The sequence below is a fragment of the Leguminivora glycinivorella genome, chromosome 4 (genome assembly GCF_023078275.1).
Source record: "Leguminivora glycinivorella isolate SPB_JAAS2020 chromosome 4, LegGlyc_1.1, whole genome shotgun sequence".
NCBI classification, from domain to species: Eukaryota; Metazoa; Arthropoda; class Insecta; order Lepidoptera; family Tortricidae; genus Leguminivora; species Leguminivora glycinivorella.
The window spans coordinates 27,476,759-27,491,822 of NC_062974.1; the positions used below are offsets into that span (position 1 = coordinate 27,476,759).

The window sequence follows — 15,064 nt, forward strand, 5'->3', positions numbered from 1 at the left end:
TAACGCACGGTGTAATCTTGAATGCGTTTTACTTACTGCATTAAGCATGAGATAAGGTATAAAACATACTAGTTTGTTGCTCCAAAGATATAAAGAAATGACGTTATTTTGCGAGTGTCCATTACTGGACCCGAAAAACTGCGTACCTCCTATGATGGACAAGGAACAATTTACAAAACCAAAATTTACAAGAAACAATCCTATGTTCAAATAACCCAAACTAATTGTATTTATGGTGTATAAAATTGACTCATTGCGTATCAGTTGGCTTTAAAAGTAAAATTTGAAACTTATTTCACTGTCCATAATGGGGGATCCATTACTGGAGAACTGCCGTCCATAATTGGAGAAAAAACACCTAGTTTTAATTTGTTAACTATGAAGAAACCAATAGGAGTATCTATTCTGCAATACGCTTGAAATGTAAAAGAAGGATAGGACATTCAAGATTTAACACGCTTAGCCGTAGAATTCTTACATTTATCAGTGAAATATCAAAAACAGGCGAATTTTTTTCTTAAACTGTCCATGATTGGGTCCGTCACCTTACCTGATAACATTATTTTATTAGATAAATTGTACCGTTTGTGCCCTAATAAACATTAAACATTAAACATCGCTTTTTCAATCGACGCAGCCTGCTCATTACAATATTGTCTAGTTTCCGAGTAAATTTCCTTTCATCAAACTGTAAGTAAATGTTCAAATAATTTTTAACTCCCGATGCAAAAACGATGGGGTGTTATAAGATTGACGTGTCTGCACTGAGAGAAAATACAACCAGTTTTCATGCATGTTCGTTCAACAAGTTTTTTGGTTAAAATAGCGCCTACGTGCTCTTTGGTTCAAACAACAAGCTACTTGTCATTTGAATCGGCAATATATTTGAATCAACAAGTCGATTTTATAAAAACAACCTGACACATATTGTTTTAAACATACGTTTGGCTGATTCAAACGGATAAACCGCAACATGTCGAACTTGTTAAATTCACAATGCAAATTTCTCTCAGTGTGTCTATCTGTCTGTCTATCTGTCTGTCTGTGTGTCTGTCTATGGTATTGTAGCTCCCGAACGGATGAACCGATTTAGATTTAGTTTTTTTTTGTTTGAAAGCTGAGTTAGTCGGGAGTGTTCTTAGCCATGTTTCATGAAAATTGGTCCACTATGTCGGGGTTTTTTTCAGTTTTAATTTTGTGGTTAGGTTATTGGATAATATCTTTGAACCGTCACTTCGCTATGGCTAACCGTTTATAAAAAGCAAATTGACCCTAAGTTAATAAAACGCTTATGCATAATTTCAGTAAGGGTCTCTCTGGCTCGATTTGATTTCCTCGGAATTGAAAAGGACCGGACCTTTAAGTATTTAAGGGCTGTTGGGGTAAATTGGCTTCCTAAGCGGATTTAAAGACTTATATTGACCGGGATATAGACCGTGATTACCTTTTTGATTTTTGTCGAGCTCCCGATATTTCGACGCAGTTGCAGGCATCATGATCACGGAAAACATGATGATGCATGCAACTGCGTCGAAATATCGGGAGCTCGACAAAAATCAAAAAGGTAATCACGGTCTATATCCCGGTCAATATAAGTCTAATGAAAATAACCGTGAATCATTCAAAACTCTTACGGATTTAAAGAGATTAGTTAATACAGATTTTAATATTAAGGGCTGGTTTTTCAATCGCAAGATAAATAATATCTGTCGGATAAATGTTAGCTGTCATTGTCATTTATACGTGTGATGAAAAGGATAGTGATAACTTTATCTGGTAGATAGATTTATCTGGCGACTGAAAAACCGGCCCTAAGTATCAATTATCATATTTGAGAATAACCTGCAGTACACAAAAGCTTGGACTGTAGGTAAATATTTTTTTTTATTAATCCATACCTACTACTATTATAAATGGGAAAGTGTGTGTGTCTGTTTGTTTGTCCCTAACGGAGCGACGAATTGACGTGATTTTTTAAGTGGAGACAGTTGAAAGGATGGAGAGTGACATAGACTAGCTTATGTCTCTTTCTAACCATCCACTTCCGTAAAATGGGGTGTGGAAGTGTATATGGAGCATTCCGCAATTTTCGAATACAACGCGAGCAAAGCCGCGGGCAAAAGCTAGTCGTATATAAATTAAATCTTGCATGTTGCAAAAATGCCGATCTCTGTCAGAAAATGTGTAATTTTCTATTTTTAAAGTGCAACTATCTCTTACCTCTAAATGTTAAATGTAGGTTTACTTATACTTATCTTTTCCCCTCACTAGCTCGGAAACACGTGTTTTGTCCTTTAATACCAGCGGGTAAAAACGTATTTTATCCACTAGTGGATAAAGTAATTTGACCTTGAATATAGTCAAATTTTCTGCTTTAAAACTGATAAAGTGGATGGATTTAGTGATGAAGATGATTTACCACCTGTCACTTGTGGAATTACTGGAAGCAGTGATAAATGCGTTTTTTTGCGTTGTAATTTTCTCGCTATAGTGAGGGGAAAAGTTTTGTGTTACACACGGGTGCAAATGTATTTTACTTCTCGTGTGTTGAAAAACTCGCCAAGTTCAGGATTCTATTCTTGAACCACTCGATTCGCTCGTGGTTCAACTATAGAATCCTTTCACTTGCTCGTTTTTCAATTCCACACTCGGCGTTAAAATACAACTTTGCCCCCTTGTATAACAATTAACTATTTATATAATCCATGGGAATAATATAGACTTTTTTTGTCTTCCATACATCTGCAAGAATTAACATTTTTATCGTGATAAAATATTTACTACAAACAACAACCCGCAAAACTAAACAGAACAAAATCCCAGGACATCATCATCCTCCTTGCGTTATCCCGGCATTTGCCACGGCTCATGGGAGCCTGGGGTGCGCTTCGACAACTAATCCCAGGATTTGGCGTAGGCACTAGTTTTTACGGAGGCGACTGCCATCTGACCTTTCAACCCGAAGGGTAAACTAGATACCTTATTGGAATTAGTCCGGTTTCCTCACGATGTTTTCTTTCACCGAAAAGCGACTGGCAAATATCAAATGACATTTTTTCGCACATAAATTCCGAAAAACTCATTGGTCCGAGCCGGGTGTCGAACCCACGACCTCCGGAACGAAAGTCGCACGTACTTACCGCTAGGCTACCAGCGCTTTTACCATCAAAATCCCAGGACAAAAATAAAAATGTCTATTTTCAGTACAGGTGTTTCAGTAATTGCACACATCTGCCATACGGGCTTCCGGTCGAAAATGTCACAAGTCACAACAATGAAACGTTCCGTTTTCCCGGCAAGGTCCGGACTCCGTAAATCGAATAGGTTTGTTGCATAAGCCACTTATAAACGATACGAGTTTCTGGAAAATGCTTCCACGTATGTAAAGGCTTTCAGAGAGGTTATTTTAGATTCTCTGCAGGCGGCCATTTTTAGAAATGGAGTCAACTTGAGACCGTAATTTGAATAAAAATGTCGAAGTCAATCAAAGGTCCCACTTTGCCGCTTACCATAACAGTGTTTTCAATTTATCCGTTCCGAGATTGGATGTAGCACCGATATCATACATCCCATATTGGATCGGATCATATGAAAACGCTATGATCATGAGATTTGCATGTTAGTATTTATTTTACACAAAAACCCTGTCGAAGCAGCCTTTTATAAAAACTACAAAGTGGCAAAATTTGGTTTAGTTTGTGCACCGATTCCAATATAATAAAAAAATATTTTTTTTTTCTTTATATTTTATATTCTTATTATATTTATCTTGATATTACAAAGGTAACCTTCAATTTGTTATTGTTTTCCTTCTCATGTGACTGTAATTTTACCATTAGACCATTAGTAGTATTTCCTGCGCAGCCTGATTTGATGATTCCGTGTCACGCGCGTGCGATCAAGCTAAACTAGTGCCTCTACCATGTTTGTCCTTTTAGGATACGTTACACGGAAAATGTGGGATTTTTTAATTATAGGAAAAGTGGAAAAATTCACAACTGCGGTAGGAGTCGAACTTACTACCTTTTAGAACACCGTTCCAATCGCCCAGTAGGACTAGCGCTTGATTGCATCATAGGTCTTCTTCTAAGTGTATTAATAACATAAGGACGAGTAGTCTATCTCGTTCTCTGTAAGTTTTCCTTTTCGCACGTGTATCGTACGACGTATTCCAGTATCTTGTGTATTTTTTTACGCACTAGTGCGAGAAGTGTTTCATTTCTTGTCAGGTCGAAACTTCAGAGGGCCATGCGAAAAGGAAATTCTTAACTCGTGTTGATTTAAAACACTCCGGTCGTGTTTTAATTTATCACCACTCGTTTCGAACTTATTTTTGTTCACACTTGTATCGTAATGTATACTATTTGAGTACCTACAGACGGATATCTAGTGGTTTTTTACGAACTAGTGCGAGAAGTGGTTCATTGTATGTCTCAGGTCGAAACTTCGGAAGGCCGTCTGTACTAAAAAACGTCGTACGATAGGTTCGTAACTCGTGTTGATTTAAAACACTCCCTTCGGTAGTGTTTCGAACTTCTCTCAACTTCCTTTTTTTCGCACTCTTATCGTAACGTACTATTTCATGAAGCGCTATCGAGTTACATGTTGTAAAACGTAAAAATATTTTAAATCTCATGGTAGTGGCTTCGCTAAAAATACAGTGAATTTTTGTAGGTTATTTATCTTATAATATGGTCACTTATTTACATAAAATTAGGTGTAAAGCATGATATTATGATCTAATAAACTGTGCCAATTTTATCACATGGTCAATGAATCTAGATTATCCCTACTACTTAGTTCTTTTTTATAAATGGGCTTACTCTTGACCACAGACTAACCAGAATCAAATAATAACGTCAATTTTGACCCTCGCATATCGTATCCAGAGCCATTTGCTGTACTTATTTTAAAGTTCAAATCGTAAATCTACATGAACAATTGGACATACTATTACTCACATGAACCTTTCGATTATGTTAATTTTAAATAAGAATTCAAGGCCCCCGAAACACAGGAAGTAAAAGAAGTAAGAATGCGGTAAAATCAGGAAGTCAACATGTTGATATTAGAAGATCAAAAAAAAATTGGTCACGAGAATGTAGAACAATGTATGATGAATTATCTCAACTTTAAGTATTTCATACTTCATGTTTCTTGGCAATTTGCCACGACTTTTGGGAGCTTGGGGCCTGCTGCTTGGGGATGGCTTAAGTAGTCTTTACAAACGACGTTTACTTCTTGGCGCATCGACCCAAAATGAGTCTTGGCCACCGACATTAGTGTATGGCAATCCGTATCCGTACATATCTCGATCCTTAGCGACGCCCCTCCAATTGTCTTAGAGGTCGTGCAGATCCGCTTCAACGGCATCGCCCCAACGATACCTGGGTCGTCCACTTGGCCTCCGCTCCGTTCTACTGAGAAACCTATGTAAGGTACAGCGGGGCAAATCTCGACTGGGGGTCAATGACATATAACTGGTCCATTTTTTTTCCATATTTTACAATGTTTGCATTATTAAATATACTGTCCACCGGTTATATATAGTAGGCGTGTTCAGTGGATACATGTAGAACTCAACATAATAGTGTAATAATGGAAAAAATGGATCAGTTACAATTGTCCCCCAGTCGAGATTTGTCCCGCTGTAGGTACCTTATGTCCTTTTCGCACCGCGATCATCCTCCGTTCTTATTTTTAAGTATATAGTGACCTATTTTTAAAAGGTAAGTAGCTAGCTACATTTCCTCGTGATCCAATCGTCACGGACCCCACCGCTCACAATTGGATAATCACGAGAACCGGACCAATTGCACTCCGTGATTTGCTGACAATTGTTTCATGTGCAACACCGTTGTTAGAGCAAACACACTCGGTCACGGATAAACTATCCTGTATAATAGTAAAAAGTCTCCAAACTCTCCAATGAGCAACTCTAGGTAGATAATTGGATATCAATTAATTATTGTAAAATTACCCACTGTTCGATACTCTATTGCCCAAACGCTAAAATCATTGTTTTAAGTTTTTTGACATTGACATCATCCTCCTTGTGTTATCCCGGTATTCGTCACGGCTTATGGGAGCCTGGGGTCCGCTTTTGACAATTATACCCAAGATATAGCGTAGGCACTTAGGTTTTACGAACGCAACTGCCATATGATCTTCCAAAAAGAAGGGTAACTAGGCCTTAACCTTATTATAATTAGTCCCATTTCCTTACCTTATGAAATGACATTTCGCACATAAGTCTTAAAAAGTGAGCAAATGCTCGATGATGATCAACTCAATAGGCCAGTCGACTTAAAAAACAACGCCGTGTCTTGCGTTGCTGACGGTCGCGCGATGGTCGCTCGACGGCGATGCGACGCATACGAAATCAAACCTTATCGATATGGAAGTATGAGACGCGACGGCGACGGTTGCGCGACCGTCGCCCACGCAAGACACGGCGTAAGTAGTCCGTCAGTTAGATTATCAAAGAATTTTAGACACGTATTTTTTCTTCTTTCTCGTAAACGAAAAATGACGACGGTACAGTGCATTGAAGTTTCGCGTGTCGTCACGCCTAGGTACAATTTTTACTTAGAAGTGACGTCACAAGCCCCACTCCGGAACTTTGATGCTCTATATCTTTGTATTTTTTTATTATTTAGAAAAAGCGAAAAATATGTGTTCAGGATTTTTGGCCGATTTTTTTTTATGCTACATCGATGGCAAACAAGCGTACGGTCCGCCTGATGGAAAGCGGTCGCCGTAACCTATGGACGCCTGCAACTCAAAGAGTGTCACATGCGCGTTGCCACCCCATTAGAAAATTGTACACTCCCTTTTTCTGTGTTAAGTACACAGCTAAAATGGGTGTACAAGTTCTAAGGAGGATCGATCTAACTGACGGACTAAACAGAATGCCATTTTTATGTAGTCGTCATCCCTATTGACAAATTTTACGAAATTTTATCAATGGAATATAAACCAATCTCGTTCAAGTGTACAACTTTTAAGGACTCAATACTTCCGAGCTCTTCTCGAGTTGTTTATCTAAAGGATATTGGTTTCTTCCCGTCCCCAGTTCATCCGTCTCCCACACAAAATAAATGCTACACGGATGATAGCAAGTCAATCACACTTTGTTTGGTGTCCTTGGCCTGTGTAACATACGGGTACAAGAGTGATATCATCTTTAGGTATTATAATAAATATAAAAAAAAATCTACCCTCAAAAGACTCCTTAAGACACCTTCAAAAGTTGTAACTACCCAAAAGTGTGAATAGTTATTTTCCCCTCACTAGCTCGGAAACATGTATTTTGTCCTTTAATACCAGCGGGTAAAAACGCATTTTATCCACTAGTGGATAAAGTAAATTGACCTTGAATTGAGGCCAATTTTCTGCTTTAAAATTGATAAAAGTGGGTTAATCTAGTGATGAAGATGTTTTACTACCTGTGGAACGTGGAACTACTGGAAGCAATGATAAACGCGTTTTTGGCGTTGTAGGTACTTTCCTCGCTATAGTGAGGGGAAAAGTTTTGTGTTTCACACGAGTGCAAATGTATTTTACTTCTCGTGTGTTGAAAAACTCGCAAGCTCAGGATTCTATTCTCGAACCACTCGCTTCGCTCGTGGTTCAACTACAGAATCCTTTCGCTTGCTCGTTTTTCAATTCCACACTCGGCGTTAAAATACAACTTTGCACTCTTGTATAACAAAATAATTTGTTTACGTTTTTAACTACCTACCCTACCTACATAAAAATACAGAGTTAAGGCTATGAAGACGACTTGATAACCGTCCTTCTTGAGAGATATGAGGCGACGGTTAAAAAATGTAGTAAGTAAATAATGGTAAGAAATTACCGCAAATTGACACTTGCAAGTGTGTTGCATTTAAGTTAACTTAAGTGTCTTTTCTGTCAATATCATTTATTGCACGTTGCGCTGTAATAAAACATTTACAATTTAAAAAAGTTTGAGCCAGAGAGACATGAAAAATTCAGAATAGGTATCTAAGTAGTTCTCCATTTTAATATTTTTATGCGGCAAATTTACAGGTACATTTTCAACCACGGAAACCAATTAGTGAATTCTTTGATGTGTTTCGTTGCAATGCAGATTGCACTCAGCCAGTGAGCAATAGCATATTCAATTTGTTCTGCAAAAAAACAACTAGCAAAAATAAATTGTAGATTTATGAGCTTTTACTCGTCAGAATTTTGCAAATATTACAGTCTGTCGATAATAATACGGGAAACAGGCCCCGTAGCTGAATGGCATTTCTCCGACGCCAAACGAAAGCGATACGCCGCTGGCTCTGTCGCGCCAATACGCAAGCGCGATAGAGATAGATATCTACTAGCGCTTCGTTTCGTGAGCGTTTCGTGAGCGATTGTGCCATTCGGCTAGCCACCCAGGGCCTCTGGCCTAAGTCTGTCTGGCTAAACCGCGGTGGCAGGTTCGAATCCCGGTAACAGCATTTATTTGTGCGATGAGCACAAATATTTGCTCCTGAGTCATGGATGCTTTCCATGTACCTATATAGGTATTTGTATCCATACTAATATTATAAATGGGAAAGTGTTTGTTTGTCCGTCTTTCACGTCAAAACGGAGCGACGAATTGACGTGATTTTTTAAGTGAAGTTAGTTAAAGGCATGGAGGGTGATATAGGCTACTTTTTGTCTTTTTCTAACGCGAGCGAAAGTTAGTACTTATTATATATATCATTGAGTACCTACAACACAAGCTTTCTTGAGCGTACCGTGGGGCTCAGTCAAAATGTGTAGGAATGTCCTATAATATTTTATTTATTATATTGTTTCCTTATATAGGTATAAATCTTATTTTATCACAATCATAATTCAAGGCAAAACAAATTACAGCAAATAAGCCAATCTTGCCTTATTACCTGTGTCGGCCGTCTATCCTCAGATTAATAAGAGAGGAAAAATAGCGAAATAAGCTGACAGTTTCCTCTAATAAATCTTAATAGACAAGTATTTCGGAAAAAAGGTAAATAATGTTGGGGTAACTTCAAGAATGAAATAAATTAAAACTGCTAATACAGCGAAAAGGATTTCCTTCGTATTTTTTTAACCCCTGACGCAAAAACGACGGGGTGTTATAAGTTTGACGTGTCTGTCTGTCTGTGTGTGTGTCTGTCTGTGGCATCGTAGCTCCCGAACGGATGAACCGATTTAGATTTTTTTGTCTGAAAGCTGAGTTAGTCGGGAGTGTTCTTAGCCATGTTTATTTATTTATTATTTGGAGAACCAACAGCTTACAATTCAGAATAAATAATATAACCCTAGTAACAAACAGCCAATTATAGGTTCCCACCAGTAGTAACAGGTTATCAAACAAATGGTGGTGGTATGTTTCATGAAAATCGGTCTACTATGTCGCGGTCGGGGATTTTCAATTTTTTTAATTTTGTGGTTAGGTTATTCCGGAAACGTTCATATTTGTCATGTCATGCTAGTTGAGTCAATGTCAGTATACCTGGTATACTGAGACTGACTGAAACAGTATGACACGAATACGTTTCCGTAACAATACGAAGGCAAATCTTTTCGCACAGTAAGTATCTGGAAGTCATAACCATAAGGCCTCTTACATCTTGACAGATGATTTAAGCAGCGTCTGAATGCGAGAGACAACGCCTCGCGTGACTATATAGACCTATCCGGGAGCGACATGCCCGTCCGCATTTCGTACACGTAAATTGAGGCCCCACCGCCGAGGAGAGAGTATCGCGACTGTGTCTTTTTGAACGCTTTACGGCTAAGCCTTGAAACCAGGTGTTGTCGTGGGTTTCTCTACCTTTTGCGACGATACTTCTCCACTCATTGCGGTTCGATGCAAGTTCGTCCCACGTGTTACAGTCCGGAAGTACTTTATCTGGAAGTACTTACTTGGTTATAAGTTTTGGAAAAGGTGCATTCTCCCATGCATCTCAAAAGTTAGAAAAAATGACAACCAGGGTACGTAGCCGAATGGCACAAACGCTCACAAAACGAAACGCTCGTAGATATCTATCTCTATCGCTCTTGCGTGTTGGCGTGACAGAGCCAGACTACCTTTCGCGGCGTTTCGTTTTCGTTTCACGTCGCAGAAAAGCCATTCGGCTACGGCACCTGGCCTCGCCGGCGTTGCGAATCTATGAGCAATGGTAATCTCTTACCATCTGTTTTTTCCTACTATGTACATCATTAAAATGACTGTATTTAAACATAACGTGGTATATTCTTCTAAAACGCTCTTTTAAAGTTTTGAGCGATTGAAAATGTCTGCCTAAGGCACTCGTTCCACCAAATTACAGACAGTAATATTAGAGCCACTGATTCCACGGAGGGTCTTATCTGCTCCACGCAGGACTAGGTCAACAAATACTTAAGTAATTGACAATTTTCCTAGAAAGTATTTATAAAGTTCTACTTTTGTGATTTTTTTCATATTTTTTAAACATATGGTTCAAAAGTTAGAAGGGGGGGGACGCACTTTTTTTCCTTTAGGAGCGATTATTTCCGAAAATATTAATATTATCAAAAAACATACATACATACATACATACAATCACGCCTGTATCCCGTAAAGGGGTAGGCAGAGCACATGAAACTACTAAAGCTTCAGTGCCACTCTTGGCAAAATAAGGGGTTGAAAGAAAACGAAACTGTGGCATTGCAGTGACAGGTTGCCAGCCTCTCGCCTACGCCACAATTTAACCCAAAAAACCAAAAATAAAATAATATTATAATATTATAATATATTATTATATTATTATAATATTTAAATCAAAAAACGATCTTAGTAAATAAACCCTTATTCATTTTTAGGGTTCCGTAGTCAACTAGGAACCCTTATAGTTTCGCCATGTCTGTCCGTCCGTCCGTCCGTCCGTCCGTCCGTCCGTCCGTCCGTCCGTCCGCGGATAATCTCAGTAACCGTAAGCACTAGAAAGCTGAAATTTGGTACCAATACGTATATCAATCACGCCAACAAAGTGCAAAAATAAAAAATGGAAAAAAATGTTTTATTAGGGTACCCCCCCTACATGTAAAGTGGGGGCTGATATTTTTTTTCATTCCAACCCCAACGTGTGATATATTGTTGGATAGGTATTTAAAAATGAATAAGGGTTTACTAAGACCGTTTTTTGATAATATTAAAATTTTCGGAAATAATCGCTCCTAAAGGAAAAAAGAGTGCGTCCCCTCCCTCTAACTTTTGAACCATATGTTTAAAAAATATGAAAAAAATCACAAAAGTAGAACTTTATAAATACTTTCTAGGAAAATTGTTTTGAACTTGATAGGTTCAGTAGTTTTTGAGAAAAATACGAAAAACTACGGAACCCTACACTGAGCGTGGCCCGACACGCTCTTGGCCGGTTTTTTTAATACCTATCCAACAATATATCACACGTTGGGGTTGGAATGAAAAAAAATATCAGCCCCCACTTTACATGTAGGGGGGGTACCCTAATAAAACATTTTTTCGATTTTTTATTTTTGCACTTTGTTGTGATTGATATACATATTGGTACCAAATTTCAGCTTTCTAGTGCTAACAGTTACTGAGATTATCCGCAGACGGACGGACGGACGGACGGACAGACAGACATGGCGAAACTATAAGGGTTCCTAGTTGACTACGGACCCTAAAAAAACTAATTTTCAGTTTCTTTAGAATTTTGAAGTTTCGTTTTTCACGGATCTCACAAAATTTTAGATATTAACCTAACAACGGCTGCCGGCCTAGCCAATCGTTGCCGCTAGGTAGCGATTGAAATGTAGTCTGGCTCTGTCGCGCGACTACGGATGAGCAATAGAGACAGCCTGTTATGATACGCTTAAGAAGCGTAAGCAATTCTCACATTGGCTGGTCAGATAATACACCCAAGGTAAACGAGAATGTTGGGCCAACTTTAAAACAATCGACCACAACTTTGAAACAATGGAGGTCTGACACTGTCCCCAAGATTACCTAAAGTTAGCCACGATAATGACTACGAGGGAAGCCGATTCAGATTCAGAGATTTTTTTATTTTGACACGACATCGATCGTCGATCAGTGGTCTTGCGCTTGATGAATCAATGTGAGTTAGTGTGTCAGAGGAAAGGTTATGGAATGTCTCAAACTTTAATTTACTAACGGCCACTTGCACCAACGAAAACGGAGGGTTAACCCGAGGGTTAACCCACCATTTTGTATGGCATTTGATAGATGACAGCATTGACAGCCCACTAACCCTGAGTTAAGTGATTGGTGCAAGTGGCCCTAAAAGATTTTAAATAAAATATCCATATACCTCACTTACAATTTTCGCAAAATAATAATTATTATGAAATATTTTGCAATTCAAGTCATATCGGTAAAACGAAAAAAAAAAACAGATTCTTTTTCGCGAACCTCTTATAGCGTCTAGCTCCTCATTTGTACCTCCCTCCCCCTCTTGGGGGTCTGGGATAAGTCTAGAATTTGACCTAATGTTACTACGATCAAATCCCTTATCAAATTAAAAGTTCAGAATAGGGCTGATGGGCAGATTTCGATTCAACTTCCCCTAAAACAAACTTTGAACAGCAAACTTCTTTCAATTCCGATTCTAAAGGTGTTCCAGAAAGGGTTGGAAATAAATGGCGACAGTTTTTCAATTCATTCACACCATTTCTAACAATGGTTCAGTTAGCGAGAAGTTTAATTTGGAGTTTTTTTTAAAGAATTGGCTTAGGATCCATTCTTCTATTGTGGTAGAGCGATAAGACTAAGTGTGCACTCCAGAGGGAAGAAAGGAAAGGAAAGGGAAAAATCTTTTCACATTAAGTACCTACATAAGGCGATTTGCTACTTTTTTTTAAATATATAAATGGGCTTACTCTTGGCCACAGACTAGCCAAAGGCAAAGACGTGGCCTACGATGGAGTGAGCTCGCCCAGAAGATGCCTGTTCACTCTTGATTTAAAGGTTACCGCGGGTTATATGAGCTCGGAAATATAGCCGCCGGCAAGGAATACACAGTAACATGAGTCACGATTTTATGGCATGTTCCATTTATTCACGATGCAATTTCAAGTGATAATATATCTCTAAATAATAAATATATGCATAGATCCTTTCATTTGCAGCTGTAGTTCAAATAAACAGTCAATGAAGTCGTGACTCAGGTAACTTTTACGTGGATTCACCCATTGGGTGATTAGAAAAATAATATTTTTTATTAAAATAATATTTTAGAAAAATAATATGGGATGTCCTTGACCCTAAATAATAGGTGGGTGAGGTTAGACGGGGTAAGACAAAAACGGGATAAGACAAACACTTGTAGGACATTCTCATAGGTACTTTTGTGTTATCCCTGGTGAAATAAACCATGTACCCCACCTGATTTTTAATTTTTTTTTTTGTAATTTTTTTAATTTTATTATTTTGATTTTGTAAGTAAATTAACACATAATTTGCCGCTTTATGAATCTGTTTTTTTTTAAATTATTATTTTTATGTTGCTTTTCATCCATAATTTTGTTTCTTGTCTAAAATAATTGATATCCATATAAGGTACAGCGGGCAAATCTCGACTGGGGGGCAATTGTAACTATGATGTTGAGTTTACGACGCCTACCATATAACCGATGGACGCTCTATTTAATAATACAAACATTGTAAAACATGGAAAAAATGTACCAGTTACATTTGTCCCCCAGTCGAGATTTGTCCTGCTGTATAGTCAGCCAAAAAAGTGGTTTACCACTTTTCGACCTTGTGTTTAACACAGAGTCGAAAAGTGGTAAACCACTTTCTTGGCTGACTGTACCTTAGGTATAGATAGGTTTTTTGCAAATATATCAAAATTCAAAAACTAAACTAAGCAATACTGTAAAAAAGTTTAAATTTAGGATTATAGCACCTATAACACTCGACACTTTAAACTTTGCACATTTAACAAGTACGAAGATATCTCAGCACCAAATGGGACATTCAAATCCATTTCAAACTGTACGGAGTAAAGTTATTACGATATGTAGAAAGTCTGTATAATATATTGTTTCAACTAAAACTATCTGTCAGTTAAGTTTAGAAGTTACTATTTAGGTACTATCAAAGTTACTGTCAAAGCAAATACATATACAAGGTGCTCGCGAGGAACCCATATAACTTTAACGGCATATTCTTGGTCACATTTTAAGACTAAAATGTCACATGAACTTTTCTAGATTTCGTCTAGTTTCAGAGTTATTGCCAATTAAAAAAAAACATTTCCGTGTTGTTACTCAATAGAAAAGGTCTTCTTAACGGCGCTGATGCGAAATTGTGGAGCATGGTCTCACCTGTAGTCGTTGATAGATGTCAAAATGTGACAAGAAAAACTTCCAAAAAATTTGGTTTTTAGAAAAATAAATTAAGGAACTCATTTTAATTGCCAACTTTATGAATAAAAATTACTTTTTATGTGAAAATACGTCCAAAAAAGTAAAAAAAAAAACAAAAAAAAATTATTTTTTTTCGCGAAAATTTTTAAAATTCATATAACATTTTTTCTTTCTTTTGGCCTCAGAAACGCGTGGTTCAAGTTATGCGGGTTCCTCGCGAGCACCTTGTATAACTCCGTATAGACAGATAAAGTCTAAGAAAAAAAAGTACCTCAGTACCATACAGAAAAAGGTAGGGTGGCCTAGATGGCATTACACCTTTGGGGTACGCTCAGCTAGATGGCGCTAATATAAATATTTGACATTTTAAAACATATCAAGCTAAGAATATGGGCCAAATTGTCAAAACTGAGGTTCAAAAGTTTTAAGCCTGTGTCAAGAGATGGCAGTCTATGCACTGTGATTACATATTTTACTTCGACAGTAACTCTCTATAATACTCGATCCTCTTTGGTCAAAGTAAAACGTGTAATCACAGTGCAAAGACTGCCATCTCTCGATACAAGCTTTAAACTTTTGAACCTCAGTTTTGACAATTTGGCCCTATTGTTAGCTTGATATGTGTTAAAATAAAAAATATTAATATTAGCGTCATCTAGCTGAGCATTCCCTAAAGGTGTAACGCCATCTAAGC

The 15,064-nt window shown here is 37.8% G+C and overlaps 1 protein-coding gene across 4 annotated transcripts in view; it reads right to left on the reverse strand.

Moving 5' to 3' along the window:
• The window catches only part of LOC125225291 (uncharacterized MFS-type transporter C09D4.1), a 119,042-nt gene that overhangs the window by 14,901 nt on the left and 89,077 nt on the right, over window positions 1-15,064 (reverse strand). The gene's annotated exons all lie outside the window — the stretch shown is intronic.